General features: G+C 49.5%; 1 protein-coding gene across 1 annotated transcript in view; it reads left to right on the top strand.

Moving 5' to 3' along the window:
• The window catches only part of LOC121272354 (PHD finger protein 23-like), a 35,789-nt gene extending 24,197 nt beyond the window's left edge, over positions 1–11,592 (top strand). Inside the window, exons 6-10 of the transcript XR_005941874.1 lie at positions 6,728–6,832; positions 7,929–8,021; positions 8,767–8,966; positions 9,829–9,895; positions 11,433–11,592. The gene's annotated coding sequence lies outside the window, so the exon portion shown is untranslated. The remainder of the gene's footprint in view (positions 1–6,727; positions 6,833–7,928; positions 8,022–8,766; positions 8,967–9,828; positions 9,896–11,432) is intronic.
• The last annotated feature ends 4,698 nt before the right edge of the window (positions 11,593–16,290 follow it).

The following is a 16,290-nucleotide window of genomic DNA, read 5'->3' as shown; positions in this document are numbered from 1 at the left end:
ACGCTCAAAATTGCAGGATATATTTAGAATATACATTTCATGTCAGACATTCTCTGGTGCATTGAGCTCAAGAGGTTTTACACAGGTTCCAGTCCCTCGGCATACTCTGTGTATGTCGGGAGAGTCCTAGGCTTTTCCCCATTGAGCTGCCCCAAGCTATAGCGCGTCCCTCAGCACCTAGTCCCGGGAATTTGGAATGTGCCATTCTGCAACATTCGGCTGCGGACAGCTCCTTAACACTGGAAGAGCAGCAAGTTTCGGGCAGGCCAAAGAGCGTGTTCCGCGGAGTTGATGGTCCTCCAGCAGCAGTTTGTCAGGGTGTGCTTCCCTGGGAACAGCCCCTGGAGCACAGAGTCCTGAGCCACGGAGCTGCTTGGGATAAGCCTCGACAAAAACCACTGCCCCTCTTGCCAGACCGGCTTTGCAAAGGCACAGTCTAGAAGGAGGCGGGTGACGGTCTCTCTCCCCCACCACCACCACCACCACCACCGCCGCAGCCGCTTCGAGGGCAGTGTGCGAGGGTGCTGAGACTCCGGGTGCAAAGAGAGGATCTGACGAGGAGTGCCCTCCTCACCACCGGCCAATCCACGTCTTGGTGCTTATTTGAAAGCCCTGGCGGTGAGGCGTTCTGCCGAGGGCCTTTGACAGTCTGCTCGGGGAAGCGTCCACCATTCCCTTTTCCCACAGGGCCTGGAGGATGTTACATTTTCGGAACTCTCTTCCTCGAAAGGCGGTGGAAGCAGAGCCTTTGAATATTCTTAAGGCCGGGCGAGACAGATTCTTGAAGAGCAAGGGAGTGAAAGGTTATCGCGGGCGGGGGTGGGTGGGGGGGAGGCAGAAATGTGGGGTTGGGACAATCAGAACAGCCACGGTCTTATTGAATGGTGGAGCGGGCTCGAGGGGCCGAGTGGCCTAGTCCTGCTCCTAATTCTTACATTTGCCTGATGGTGGAGGCATTTTTCTGTGCACGCTTTTTAAGGAGGCACAGGCGGTATAGCACAGTCCAACCGAGTGGAGCAGCCTGTGGCAAAGTGGCAGACACAACCTTTGCAAACACACAGGGCACAGATCGGACCCTCAGCACATAGCGACACTGGCTGTAAGGTCCTGTGTTATGCCTGTGGCAGAGTCCTACACCTCGAGGCACATTCATCCTTTCACCATGATGGGCCGGGGACAGGGTTATCTCATCCTCCTTTCAAGTGAGATAAGCAGGCCGACTTGCCCTGGGTTAAGGATCGCTGATATTTATTTAACTTGGCAGCAGTCGCCGGTGATAAACATGTGACAAAGCACCCAGAACTCAGAATGAACCACATCTGGGTGTTGTACCGCAAGACATGATGGCCGTCCACGATGAGAAGCGGGAGACACTTTCCTGCGTTGCTCTGCACTCTCTTATCTGCAGCTTTTAATCACTGACCTTGCCCAGTGAAATGAGACCCAATTAGGCGAAAATTGAGGTGGACCCTTGGGATGGACCCTCAGATTGTCGGGAGAGCGGAGCCGAGACGATTGACAAACTGTCAACAGCGGCTATATTTATCCTGCTTCGTGCTGGTGCCTGCATAAACCACAGCGAGCGGCAACACACAGGTCCCTGGGAGCATTGTAAACGTGTTGCTCTGAAGGTCTGCACCCAGGCTTGTTTAGAAAACCTCTCTTCCTGCAATTAAGCTTATGCCCAAGAGACATTTTGGCAGGGAGTCTTTCTCAAATCACTCAGGACATTGGCAGCAAACAGGAATCTGAGAGAAGAACAAAAGAGAAGAAAGGGAGGTGTAGACTTGGGGTGTCTGCAAATTAGCACCACCCGAGATACATATCGAGATGTCCATTTGGGAGGGAGTCGTTTAAACTGCTCGGAACAATCAGAGATGAAGCAGATCTGGCAGAAAGCTTTACCTCCCAGGGAGAGAGCTCTGCTTATGGCCCAGCCGGGAGGATCTCCCCTTTATTCTCCAGCAGATGGTTATTTCTGGCTGGGGAATAGTTCTTTGGGCAATACAGATTTCCAGCACCTTCACCCAAGTGGCCATTCATGTTGCCAATGAGCATTTTGCGGGGGGGGAGAAAAAGGAAAGAATTTGCATTTCTATAGCACATTCAGAATGTTCCAAAGCCAACGAAGTACTTTTCGGTACTGAGGTGTGGGGAACACAGCATCCGATTTGTGCACAGCAAGCTCCCACAAATAGCAACATGATAATGACATCATTCATGATCTTGGTTGAGGGATCAGTACTGGCCCTAGGACACCGGGGAAAATTCCGCCTGCTCTTCTCCAAAATATCAACCAAGGAATCTTTTACATTCACCTGACAGGGCAGACGCAGCCTCATGTTCAATGTCTCATTTGAGAGATGACACTTCCAACAATGCAGCACTCCTACAGTATTGCTCCTCTTACAATGCAGCACTCCCTCAGTGTTGCACCTCCAACAATGCAGCACTCCCAGAGTATTGCACCTCTTACAATGCAGCACTCCCTCAGTGTTGCACCTCCAACAATGCAGCACTCCCACAGTATTGCACCTCTTACAATGCAGCACTCCCTCAGTGTTGCACCTCCAACAATGCAGCACTCCCACAGTATTGCACCTCCAACAATGCAGCACTCCCACAGTATTGCACCTCTTACAATGCAGCACTCCCACAGTATTGTACCTCCAACAATGCAGCACTCCTTCAGTATTGCACCTCCAACAATGCAGCACTCCTTCAGTATTGCTCCTCCAACAATGCAGCACTCCTTCAGTTTTGCACCTCCAACAATGCAGCACTCCTACAATATTGCTCCTGCAACAATGCAGCACTCCTACAGTATTGCACCTCCAACAACGCAGCACTCCCACAGTTTTGCACCTCTAACAATGCAGCACTCCCTCAGTACTGCACTGGAAGTGTCACCCTGTATTATGTGCTCAAGTCCCTGGAGTGGGGCTCAAACCAAAGACCTTCTGTCTTGAAAGGTGTGAGTGGTACCCACTGAACTGCAGCTGACACCTACATTAAGTCTTTTGCAGGTCAGACTAATAATTTACATTTGATGGCTGCAAAGGTTTGTTCGCCTCACAGGCTGGGTGATACTAGAAACCTTGGATAAGCCACAGGGATTGGTTGGTTTAATGGTCCTCACTTCGGCCATGATCTCACTGAATGGCAGAGCCAGCTTGAGGGGCTGAATGGCCCCATTCCTGTTCTGATGTTCCCAGTTCCCACAGTAAGCTTGGAGAATGGGTGTCTCTTTACCCCAGTGAAGAATAGACCAGGAGAAATAATTCTGTAGTGAATAGATTGGATTTACTCAGTGAGTTGAGTTGATAGGTTGCCTGACACCGGGGAATGAGCCACAGAGACCCAGAACTAGGTGAGATGTCGGGAGTCAGTGCTGATGGTCTATATGGAACTGGGCAAATACAAACTGAGGCTGCAGTCGTGGGGTATAACAGTGTATAGGAAGTAGGTGGCTCCTGATCCCAGCGAATAGAACATTTCCAGGGTAAAACCTACCTCCAAGAGGCACTTTTCCACACAAACAGGCTGTTCTGCCCCACTGGTCTATACATATATAGGAAGTGATCTGCCCGAGGGCATCTTGTTTCTCCACACCTCGCGGTCTTACGCTTTCCCCTTCAGTTGCTCGTAGGAGCCTCCCATTTTCAAGTTGTTTAGCATCATCATTCCCCTTCTCCCTCTTGGTCTACATCCCTCTAACCTTCCTTCAGTCGTCTTCAGCAAGTTCCCATACTTCAGAATACAGCCAATCCAACCTTGCTGGCTTTTCTCAAATGATATTCACGAACGTTTTTACCTGCTAACAAAGAATGCAAGTACAGCAAGTCATTAGGAAGATAAATGGAAGGTTGTTGTTTATTGCGAGAGGAAATGGAATATAAAAGTAGGGACGTTTTGCTGTAGTTGTATAGGGCATTGGTGAGACCAGATCTGGAGTACTGTGTGCAGTTTTGGTCTCCTTGTTTAAGAAAGGATATAATTGCGTTAGAAGCAGTTCAGAGAAGGTTCACTCGATTGCTATCTGGGATGGGAGGTAATCCTATGAGGAGAGGTTGGACAGACTGGGCCTGAATCCATTGGAGTTTAGAAGAATGAGAGGGGATCTTATTGAAACGTATAAGACCCTGAGGGGGCTTGGCAGGGTGGATACCAAGAGGATGTTTCCCCCTCGTGGGGGAGGCCAGAATTAGGGGGCAGAGTTTAAAAATAAGAGTCCTCCCATTTAAGACGGAGATGAGGGGAATTTTTTTTTCTCTGAGGGTCGTGACTCTGTGGAACTCTCTTCCCCAGAGGGTGATCCAGGCAGGGCCATTGAACATCTTTGAGGCAAAGGTAGATAGATTCTTGACTAACAAGGGAGTCGAAGGCATTGGGAGTAGGCAGGATAGTGGCGCTGAGGCCACAATCGGATCAGCCGTGATCTTATCGAACAGCAGAGCAGGCTCGAGGGGCTGAATGGCCTACTCCTGCTCCCATTGCTTATGCTCTCATTCCCACCATCTCAGGAACTTCTTATGCCCTCTCCAACTGACCCGCTCCATCCTCTTTTACAAGGTTTTTATCGTAAGCTTTGGGCATTCGCTTTTCTTAAGGTCCACGTTCAACAAGACACATCAGATCACAACCTTGATCGTTTTTCTTCTTAAAATATCTACTCGTTCCTAGCGCTGAGGAATTCTTTACCTTTGGAGAATACATTCTTTGCCATTGCTATTCCAGCTCTGATTTCAGGGGTGATGGTGGCTTCGTGGAACTGTCACTGGGCTACTAGTCCAAAGGCCCAGCCTATCGTTCTGGGGACAAGGGTTCGAATCCCGCCATGGCAGCTAGTCTAGTTTAAATGATCAATTAATAATCTAGAATTGAAAAGCCAGCCAAGCCATCAGTGATAGTGACCAGGAAACCACTGTCGATTGTTGTAAAAATCCATCTGGGTCACTAATGTCCCTTCAGGGAAGGAAAACTGCCCTCCTTACCCAGTCTGGCCTACATGTGACTCCAGACCCACAGCAATGTGGTTGACTCTTAACTGCCCCTCTGAAATGGCCGAGCGAGACACTCAGTTCAAGGGCAATTAGGGATGGGCAACAAATGCTGGCCTTGAAAGAATCATTAAGGAATCTGGAATGTGCTGCCTGAGAGTGTGGGGGTGGGGGACGGGGGGGTGGGGTTGCGGGAGGGGGTGGGGGACGGGGGGGTGGGGTTGCGGGAGGGGGTGCGGGGGGCAGATTCACCCATGGCTTTCAAAAGCGAATTGGATCATTATCTGAAGAGGAAGAATTTGCAGGGTGACTTGATAAAGGCGGGGAGGCGATTGGCAGTGGCTGAGTTGCTCTTGCAGAGAGACAGTATGGACATGATGGGCAGAATGGCCTCCTCCTTTGCTGAAACCACTCTATGACCTGCTGAACACTTTCGGTTTATATTTCGGATCGTCTCAGTGTTAGCGGTGGTTCCCTGTGGATACCTGAGCCAGACAGTTGTGGGTCCAAGTCCCTCCCTCCCCCCTCCAGGGGTTTGAACACGAGAATTGAGGCTGACATGCCCAGTGCGGTGCTGAGGGAATGCTGTACTGTCAGAGGAGATGTCTTTTGGGTTGAGGTGAACTAGTTCAACAGAGGACAGGGGAGGTGTCCTGGGGCCAATATTCATCCCTCAATCAACATCAAATAAGCAGCAGATTTAGTCTTTATCACATTGCTATTTCTGGGAGCTTGCTGTGCACAAATTGGCTTCGTTACAACTGTGACTACTGATTTCAAAAAGTACTTCATTGACCGTAAGGGGCTTTGGGACTGGCCGAGGTTGTGAAAGGTGTCATATGAATGTGAATCTTTCTGGTTTCCGGCACCTGTCGAATTTTTAGTTCGGTTTTAACAACTGGGGGTCTGGGAGCTGAAACATTTCTTCCAAACTGACCCTCGTGCGTTTGCGTTTCATCTCAGTTCGCTCGTTCAGCTCTCTCGCACTAATCCAACTTCAAACCTGAGTCTTTACGATCAACACCAGCTTAACAAAAATGTATAACAAAAACAAAAGTACCTGGAAAAACTCAGCAGGTCTTTTAACAAAAACGCTTATCTTTTTTTCAGCTTCTGAAGCCGGACCTGCCTGTGTCCTGGTTTTAAACAACTTAAAGAAATGGGCTTAAAGTTAAAATTAAAGCAAGTTGAAGTTAAAGAGATGGGGCGGAAAGAAATATGTTTCTGTTACAGAGACACTCGGCGCAGGGTTTGTTCTCAAATTTTTATATGAAATTAGGTGCAGGATTTTGGGAGCCTTCTTTCAGATGATTTCAGACATCCGTCCTTTTTAATAAATCATTTTTGAGTTGCAATTCTTTTTTCTCTCCTCACGACTGGTGTATCTGTGGAATACGGGGAAGGTGGCTCATGTTGGGATCGATCAATAACCGGACCACTTAAAACCCAAAATGGAGAAACCGAGTTCAAACTGACCATTGACCCAGATGAGACCTGAGTCATACAGGGGTTCCTGTCTCTGTCTGTCTGTACTGGACAGTCTGGCAATTTTGGGAGGGAATACTTGTTTAATTTAGTTTTGTGTTGTCGTTGATTTTGCACTTAGATTAAACAGAAAAGGAATAATTAAAATTAAAAGCACAAAAAAAAATCTCCAATTTGAACCCGGGTCAAACCCATCCCCATGTGACTTAATGGAAAAGGAATTTTTTTTTTAAACCTCCCAGGTCACTCTGTATAAAAGCCCCAGTACAGGGGGCAGTCAGCAACAGAGCCTCTGAAACTGAAGATTGTGACCTTGGATCAGAGAAAGATTCACGAGGAGACTGAAGGTGAGATTACTTCTAAACTTTCACTTTTTCAAGAAGTTAGCTGGGATCATTTGAACTTTCTATTAACCTGATTTATTCTTCTGTAACAGAAATATATATATATATATATATGTATATATTATTATCCAGTGTTTCTTAACCTCCATCACTTCAAAGACTAGGAGGCTCCTGGACCCATATCCCCACCAGACCCAGAGAGGGTTTAATATCAGGATTTTAATAACTTAAGGGGAGATTTAATGGAGGTTTTCGAATTCACGAGGGGCTCTGATGGAGTTAATCAGGAGAAACTGTTTCCACTGGCAGGAGGGACACAGATTTAAAATAATCAGCAAAGGAACCAGAGAGGCTGGAGGGGATGAGGAATTTGTTTTATTTTACATACAGCGAGTTGCTGTGATCTGGAAGGTGCAGATTCAATAGGAACTTTGAAAAGGAGAATCGGACAAATAGCTGAAAAGGAAAAGCATTTACAGCGCTACAGGGATAGAATGAGGGGGAGTGGAATTAATTGAATAGCTCTTACAAAGAGCCAGCACAGATACGATGGGCTGAATGACCTGCTGTGCCTTAGGTTTTTATGTCCCACTCCCATGCTGTGCCCCTTCCTCCCCTATAGACACCGGCACTAGGGAACGCTCGGTTCCACCTGCTGCTGCTGTACCAGGTGACCCATTCCTGTTGGGTAAGTCCGGACTGTTCGACTGCAGTGGGCATCGTGGGCAAGCCCTCATCCTGACTTCAGTCGAGGTTGGTGCACAGCACGAGGCTCAATGGATTGTTGTCGGGGCAGGATCTGCTAATGACCTTGTGGTCCTCTCTCTTTCCCTGAACCTGTGGAGGAAGCTCTCCCAGCCGGGGCTAGAGTCTGGGATCTTCGTGGTTTGCAGAGCTCGGTATCACATGAATGGGATCCTTAGCAGCTAACTATAAGGCGAGATTTCAATTGTTTAGCGTAAACAAAATGTAAATCACACCGGCGAGCAGAAATAGTCCCGTGGTTGGATTCTGGTTATACTGCGGACTCGGTAAGCGTGTTATCAGCAGCTCCCCTGGCTGGTCAGGGGGCAGTCACTAACACATGCTTCTTGTGCAGATGTTGCAGCCCCAATCAATGGCTCGGAACCTGCTGCTGCTGCTGCTTTTCCAGCCAAGTTTTGGACTCGTGCTGAACAGAGGCAAGAGGCAGGTGAGATTGTGAGAGTGAGACAGCAGGAGGTGCAGAGGGAAGGAAAGAAAAGATGGAGAGAAATAGAGATGGAACGAGAGATGTAGATAGATAGAGAGAGAGTGAGACAGGAGTTGGACGGAGAGAGATGGAGAGTGATGGAGATAGACGAAGACAGAGTGAGATAAGAATTGGACAGCAAGAGAGTGACGAGAGACAGAGAGAGAGTGAGAGAGAGAGACAAACAGAGAGAGTGAAACAAGAGACGGACAGAGAGTGAAACAAGAGACGGACAGAGAGAGAGACAGAGAGTATGTGACAAGAGACGGACAGAGAGAGAGTGAAACAAGAGATGGACAGAGAGAGAGAGAGACAGAGAGAGAGTGAAACAAGAGACAGACAGAGAGAGAGAGACAAGAGACGGACAGAGAGAGAGAGAGACAGAGAGAGAGTGAAACAAGAGACGGACAGAGAGAGAGAGAGACAAGAGACGGACAGAGAGAGAGAGAGACAGAGAGAGAGTGAAACAAGAGACGGACAGAGAGAGAGAGACAAGAGACGGACAGAGAGAGAGAGAGAGACAGAGAGAGAGTGAAACAAGAGACGGACAGAGAGAGTGAGACAGACGGACAGAGAGAGCGAGACAGATGGATGGAGAGAAAGAGTGAGACGGAGAGGGAGAGACAGATATAAATGCAAATCCTTCCCTCTTTTTCTCTTTCTTTCACACCTAAATGAAAAGTAATTCTGTAAATTCTCTGCCCAGGCCAATGTTCCTCCTGATTCTGATTATACTGGACTGAACCTGCGATCTGCAGCCGACGGTGATTACCAGGAGCTGACAGGTTACTCTGAGGCAGTGAGTGAGCGGCGAGGAGCAAGGGGAGCCCTGATTCCCCACTTTGGAAAACCCCTGGACCGGATCTTTTCAGAGAAGCAGACAATCCATCGAGCTCAGGGTCCTCGGTGAGTCACCCTGTCACTAAACCCTTCACTCACCTCCTCTCTGGAGGGCACAGGCCAGGCTTGAAGTGCCACAGCTAAAGGGGGGCCGCTCGGGAACGTTTTTTTTCTTTAACATAATATCACACAGAGTTTCCAGCAGAGAAACAGGCCTTTCGGCCCATCTGCTCCGTGCTGGGTGTTACTGCCCCACACGAGCCTCCTCCCACCCCCTCTCCATCTCCCCCTATCCCCATATCCTCCTATTCCTTTATCCCTCATGCGTTTATCCAGCTTCCCTTTAAATGTCTCTACACCATTCACCTCAGCCGCTCCCCGTGGGAGCGAGTTCCACATTCTCCCCACTCCCTGGGTAAAGGAGTTTCTCCTGAATTCCCCATTGGATTTATTAGTGACTCTCTGATATCGATGGCCCCGAGTTCTGGTCTCCCCCCACCACCCCCCCCGCCCGACAAGTGGAAACATCTTCTCTGTGTCGGCGACCCTATCGAAACCCCTTTTATCATTTTAAAGTTCTCGATCAGGTCACCGCCCCTGGGCCCTCTCTCTTTCTCAGTGAGAAGAGCTCCAGCCTGTTCGTTCTTCCTTGATATCTACGACCACTGTCTGTTCCAGGCTGTGGACCACACAGGCAAAGCTGAGTTGGAGGTTGTGGAATGAGGGTTTTCAGCAGCAGTAGGAGCAGGGAGTGCAGACGGGTGATGTTCCAGAGATGGAGGGAGGCAGTTATGGCGATGGAGCTGGTCGGAAACTTGACTCAGGGGTAAAAAGCTAAGAACGGACATGGCAGCTGGACATGTATCCTAGCCTGAATCCGATGGTGTCCGAGGTTGGGGTTTTGTTGACCTGTTATGTGTTCCTGCAGGAGACGAATATCAACGCCCCTGGATCAAATCGGAGGCTCCCATTTAGCCCACAGGAGAGTCTGGTTGGTGAGTAGCCTGTCCTGTTCACTCCTCCCTTTTTAATTCCTTCCCAATTACTCTAAAGCTAATATGCTTTCATGATGTTGGGTGTAGGGTTCAATATTGGACACTAGGGACACCTCCCTGCCCACCACCCCTCACACCCTTCCCCCCCACCACCCAGCCCCCCCTCACTTCCAATAGAGACTGAAGGATCTGATACATCCATCCCGAGAGAGTTTAATGTCCCATCCACAATTTACCAGAATGGGGACCAGCGACGCAGGAGGGAGGGAGTTGGGGAATGTGGAGAGACTGGAGAAGCCGGGATTGTTCTCCTTAGAGCAGAGAAGGTTAAGAGGGAGATTGAATCGAGGCGTTCAAAATCATGAGGGGTTTGAATAAAGTAAACGGGAGAAGCTGTTCCCAGCAGCGGGAGGGTCAGTAACCAGAGGGACACAGATTGAAGAGAATCGGGAAAAGGACCAGAGGGGGGAGATGAGGAGAAGGTTTTTTTTTACACAGCGAGTTGTTGTGATCTGGAAGGCGCTGCCTGAAAGGGCGGTGGAAGCAGATTCAAAAGGAACTTTCCACAGGGAATTGGATAAATATTTGGAGGGGAAGGAAATAGCAGGGTCTATGGGGGAAAGAGCAGTGGGGAATGGAAAATTGGATAGCTCTTTCAAAGAGTCAGCACAGGCACGACGGGCTGAATGGCCTCCTCCTATGCTGTAAGATCTGTCTATCCAATTTCAGAGGGTGGGGGTGACGGGCAGTCAGCGGCCTGGGTGAAGGAGAGAAAGGTTGGCTGGGGAGGGGGTGTGGGTTCTGCTTATGATCATTGCCCCGCTCAGTAATGTGCAATCATTGGGTGGGGGGGGGGGGTGGTGGGATCAGGCTCGGCTGTGATGCCTACCACAGTTCACCAGCAGTCATAGTTCAGACTCACTGACTCACTTGGTGATGTACTGGAGATCAGTCACAACCAGTAGAACCCATTGGAATACAGAAAGAGGAGGCCATTCAGCCCCTCGAACCTCTCCTGTCTTTCAGTTAGATCATGGCTGATCTGTATCTTGATTCCATTCTCCCACCTTGGGTTCCATAACCGTTAATTCCCTTACTCAATAAAAATCTATCAATCTCGGTCTTGAAGTCTCCAGTTGACCCTCAGCTTTTTTTTTGTGGGGGGGGTGGTGGGGGAGAGAGTTCCAGATTCCCGCTCCCCTCTGTGTGTGAGGAAGTGCTTCCTGACATCACCCCCTGAACGGCCTGGCTCCAGTTGGAAGGCTCTGCACTCCCCTTGTCCCCCTCCCCCCTCCAACCAGAGGAAACAGTTTCTCTCCATTAACCCGATCGAACCCTTTAATCATCTTAAACCCCTCGATTAGATCACCCCTCACCCCTTAACCTCCTCCACTGGAGGGAATAAGAGCCTAGACCTCGTAACATTTCGTTTGACAACTCATGCGAGTCCTAGACCGGGAGAGACTGAGAACCAATCGTGCAACAGTCTCTTTTATCGCCAGAACCCTTACTAACTCTTAACCTCTCTTCTAATCAGGAATATCCAGACGCAGAGTGGGATTTTTATGACAATGAACCTTCAGATCCCAGGACTGAAGTTGATCAGCAATAGAAACCAATCAATGATCCATATCCAGCAGGGGTGGGGTGATACCCACTGTTTGTAAAAACTCTCCTAGGCATTACGGATGCTTTATAAACAATAATTATTATTATTTTTTTTGCTTATGCAGTTATCTTATCCAAGTTGAATGCTGTGATTGTGTTGGATTGTTGGTGGGGGGGGGTGCTGAGGGTGAATTCTAGTCTCTCGGAAACAGAACCCGATTATGGATCGTCTGTAACCTCGTCCTGAAACTTTGAGGCTGTGGGCCAAGCAGATCTCTCCTTGTCCTGCATGTGTGAAACTCTGCTTTTTGTCATCCTGTGTATTTATAGGGCGCGTAATGAGAGGGAAAAAAAAAAACACTTGCATTTTTATAGCGCCTTTCATGACCTCCACCTCAGCCTGCTTCAGAGCTAATGAAGTACTTTTTTTGAAGTGTAATCACTGTTGTAATTTAGGTACCATGGCAGCCAATTTGTACACAAAAAGCTCCCACACACACAGCAATGTGAAAGATGTCCCGGCAATGTGTTTTAGTGGTGTTGGTTGAGGGATAAATATTGGTCCAAAATACAAGAGCGACCTCTCCACCTCTTCCCCAAATAGTGGCCAGAGAATCTTTTACTTTCAACTGAGAGGCATGACAGGTTTCATGTCTCGTCCGTAAGATAGCGCTTCTGACATTGCACACCCTCTGTACTGACCTTCCGACAGTGTGGCGCTCCCTCAGTAATGACCCTCCAACAGTGCAGCACTCCCTCAGCACTGACCCTCTAATAGTGTGGCACTCCCTCAGTACTCACTCTCCAACAGTGCGGCACTCCCTCAGTACTGACCCTCCGACAGTGCAGCACTCCCTCAGTACTGACCCTCCCACAGTGCGGCACTCCCTCGGTACTGACCCTCCGACAGTGTGGCACTCCCTCAGTACTGACCCTCCGTCAGTGCAGCACTCCCTTAGTACTGACCCTCTGACAGTGCAGCATTCCCTTGTACTTAACCTGTGACAGTGCAGCACTTCCTCAGTACTGACCCTTTAACAGTGTAACATTCCCTTGTACTGACTCTCCAACAGTGCAGCACTCCCTCAGTGCTGACCCTCTGACAGTGCGGTGTTCCCTCATACTGACCCTCTGACAGTGCAGCACTCCCTCAGTACTAACATTCCGACTGTGCTGCACTCCCTCAGTACTGAGCCTCCAAAAGTGCATCACTCCCTCAGTACTGACCCTCCGACAGTGCAGCACTCCCTCAGTACTGACCCTCCGACAGTGCAGCACTCTCTCAGTACTGACCCTCCGACAGTGCAGTACTCCCTCAGTACTGACCCAACAACAATGTGGCGCTCCCTCAGTACTGACGCTCTGACAGTGTGGCACTCCCTCAGTACTGAGCCTCTGAAAGTGCATCACTCTCTCACTATTGACCCTCTGGCAGTGCAGTATTCCCTCATACTGACCCTCCGACAGTGCAGCACTCCCTCAGTACTGACCCTCTGACAGTGCAGCACTCCCTCAGTACTGACCCTCCGACAGTGCGGCACTCCCTCAGTACTGACCCTTTGACAGTGTGGCACCCCCTCAGTACTGACCCTCCGACAGTGTGGCACTCCCTCAGTACTGACCCTCCGACAGTGCAGCATTCCCTTGTACTTAACCTGTGATAGTGCAGCACTTCCTCAGTACTGACCCTTTAACAGTGTAACATTCCCTTGATCTGACTCTCCAACAGTGCAGCACTCCCTCAGTGCTGACCCTCTAAGTGTGCGGTGTTTCCTCATACTGACCCTCCGACAGTGTCGCACTCCCTCAGTACTAACATTCCGACTGTGCGGCACTCCCTCAGTACTGAGCCTCCGAAGGTGCAGCACTCCCTCACTATTGACCCTCTGGCAGTGCAGTATTCCCTCATACTGACCCTCCGACAGTGCAGCACTCCCTCAGTACTGACCCTCCGACAGTGCAGTGTTCCCTCAGTACTGACCCTCCGACAGTGCGGTGTTCCCTCAATGCTGACCCTCTGACAGTGTGGCACTCCCTCAGTATTGACACTCCGACAGTGCGGCACCCCCTCAGTACTGACCCTCCCACAGTGCGGCACCCCCTCAGTACTGACCCTCCTACAGTGCGGCACCCCCTCAGTACTGACCCTCCCACAGTGAGGCACTCCCTCAGTACTGACCCTCCAACAGTGCAGCACCCCCTCAGTACTGACCCTCCAACAGTGTAGCACTCCTGCAGTACTGACCCTCTGACAGTGCAGCCCAACTTCAGTACTGATCCTCCGATAGTGCAGCACTCCCTCAGTTCTGACCCTCCATCAATGCGGCACTCCCTCAGTACTGACCCTCTGACAGTGCAGCACTCCCTCAGTACTGACCCTCCGACAGTGTGGCACTCCCTCAGTCCTTCATTGGGTGTATCAGCCGAGACGATGTCTATAAAGTTTGACTTGAACCAACCATCCTCTGATTCAGTTGTGAGCGTGTTACCCACTGAGCCACAGGGCTCCCTCTGCACCAACTTGTGGTTTCCTGACCTCTTCTGCATCTCCAATTTCTATCACTCTGCCCTAAGTGGCCATTCCTTCATGCAGCGGGCCCCAAGCTCTGGAGCTCTCTCCCTAAACCGCTCTTGAGTCTTTTCCCTCTGTTACAACCACAGCACAGTCCATGAGTAGAGAAGATGTTTCCATTTGTGGGGGAGCCCAGAACTAGAGGTCATAAATATGAGGCAGTCCCTCATAAATCCCATGGGGAATTCAGGAGTAAATCCTTCACCCAGAGAGTGGGGAGAGTGTGGCAGTGTCTGAGGTGAATAGTGTAGAGACATTTAAGGGGAAGCTGGATAAACACATGAGGGGGAAAGGAATAGAAGGATATGGGGATGGGGGGAGATGGAGGGGGGGCGGTGGGAGGAGGCTCGTGTGGAGCAGAAACACCAGCAGGGAGCAGATGGGCTGAATGGCCTGTTTCTGTGCTGTAAAGTCTATCATAGTTCGATGTAAGACACTCCTTAAAACCTGTCTCTGGACCAAATTGTTAGTCACCCCCTAATATCAGCTTTTCTGGCTTCCTGTCATCTTTTGTCCAATAATTGCTCCTGCCTCCTGCCCTGGGACACATTTCTACATTGGGGTGCTATATAAATGCAGGTTGTTATGGAGTGTGTTGAATGTGGGAACTGTACAAACTTGTGTTTCCAGCTCTGGGATGTCCCACGTGCTGAGACTGTCTTCCGTGTCTCTTGAGTACAACTGTGGATATTAATGTTGGTGAATAATAAAAATAAATAAACAGTAAAGTGCCTCTCTTCTTTCTTGGTAATTACTAAATGACTGTCACACACTAGATGTGAAGGGAATAGAGAGGGTGCAGAAAAGATTGACAAGAATGGTTCCAGGGATGAGGAACATCCATTACATCGATAGATTGGAGCTGTTCTCCTTGGAGAAGAAAAGGTGGAAAAAAGGTTCCATAAAAGTTATTCAAAATCATGATGAATCTGGACAGAATAGTCAAGGATAAACCTCCCCTTGGTGGAAGGGTCGAGAACCAGAACATGGGTTTAAGATAATTGGCAAAGGAATAAATAGTTGCACGGGGATAAACTTTTTCACTGAGCAACTGGTTAAATTCTGGAATGCACTGTCGGAGAATGTGGTGGAGACAGGTTCAATCGAGTGGTTAGGATCTGGAATGCACTGTCTGAGAGTGTGGTGGAGACAGGTTCAATCGAGTGGTTAGGATCTGGAATACACTGTCGGAGAATGTGGTGGAGACAGGGTCAATCGAATGGTCAGAGTCTGGAATGCGATGTCGGAGAGTGTGGTGGAGACTGGGTCAATCGAGTGGTTAGGGTACAGAATGCATTGTCTTCAGGATGTGGTGGAGACAGGGTCAATCAAGTGGTTAGGATCTGGAATGCACTGTCTGAGAGTGTGGTGGAGACAGGGTCAATTGAGTGGTTAGGGTCTGGAATGCACTGTCTGAGAGTGTGGTGGAGACAGGTTCAATCGAGTGGTTAGGGTCTGGAATGCACTGTGAATGTGTGGTGGAGACAGGATCAATCGAGTGGTTAGGATCTGGAATGCACTGTCTGAGAGTGTGGTGGAGACAGGGTCAATCAAGTGGTTAGGATCTGGAATGCACTGTCTGAGAGTGTGGTGGAGACAGGGTCAATTGAGTGGTTAGGGTCTGGAATACACTGTCTGAGAGTGTGGTGGAGACAGGTTCAATCGAGTGGTTAGGGTCTGGAATGCACTGTGAATGTGTGGTGGAGACAGGATCAATCGAGTGGTTAGGGTCTGGAATGCACTGCCTGAGAGTGGTGGAGACAGGGTCAATTGGGTGGTTAGTGTCTGGAATGCACTGTCTGAGAGTGTGGTGTAGACAGGGTAAATCGAGTGGTTAGGATCTGGAATACACTGTCGGAGAATGTGGTGGAGACAGGGCCAATCGAATGGTCAGAGTCTGGAATGCGATGTCGGATAGTGTGGTGGAGACAGGGTCAATCGAGTGGTTAGGATCTGGAATACACTGTCTGAGAGTGTGGTGGAGACAGGGTCAATCGAGTGGTTAGGATCTGGAATGCACTGTCTAAGAGTGTGGTGGAGACAGGGTGAATCGAGTGGTTAGTGTCTGGACTGCAATGCCTGAGAGTAGTGGAGACAGGGTCAATTGAATGATTAGGGTTAGGAATGCACTGTCTGAGACTGTGGTGGAGACAGGACCAATCGAGTGGTTAGGATCTGGAATGCACTGTCTGAGAGTGTGGTGTAGACAGGATCA

The sequence above is a fragment of the Carcharodon carcharias genome, chromosome 33 (assembly GCF_017639515.1).
Source record: "Carcharodon carcharias isolate sCarCar2 chromosome 33, sCarCar2.pri, whole genome shotgun sequence".
NCBI lineage: Eukaryota > Metazoa > Chordata > Chondrichthyes > Lamniformes > Lamnidae > Carcharodon > Carcharodon carcharias.
The sequence above is the reverse complement of the archived record's forward strand: the minus strand, read 5'-3'. Positions and strand labels throughout refer to the sequence as shown.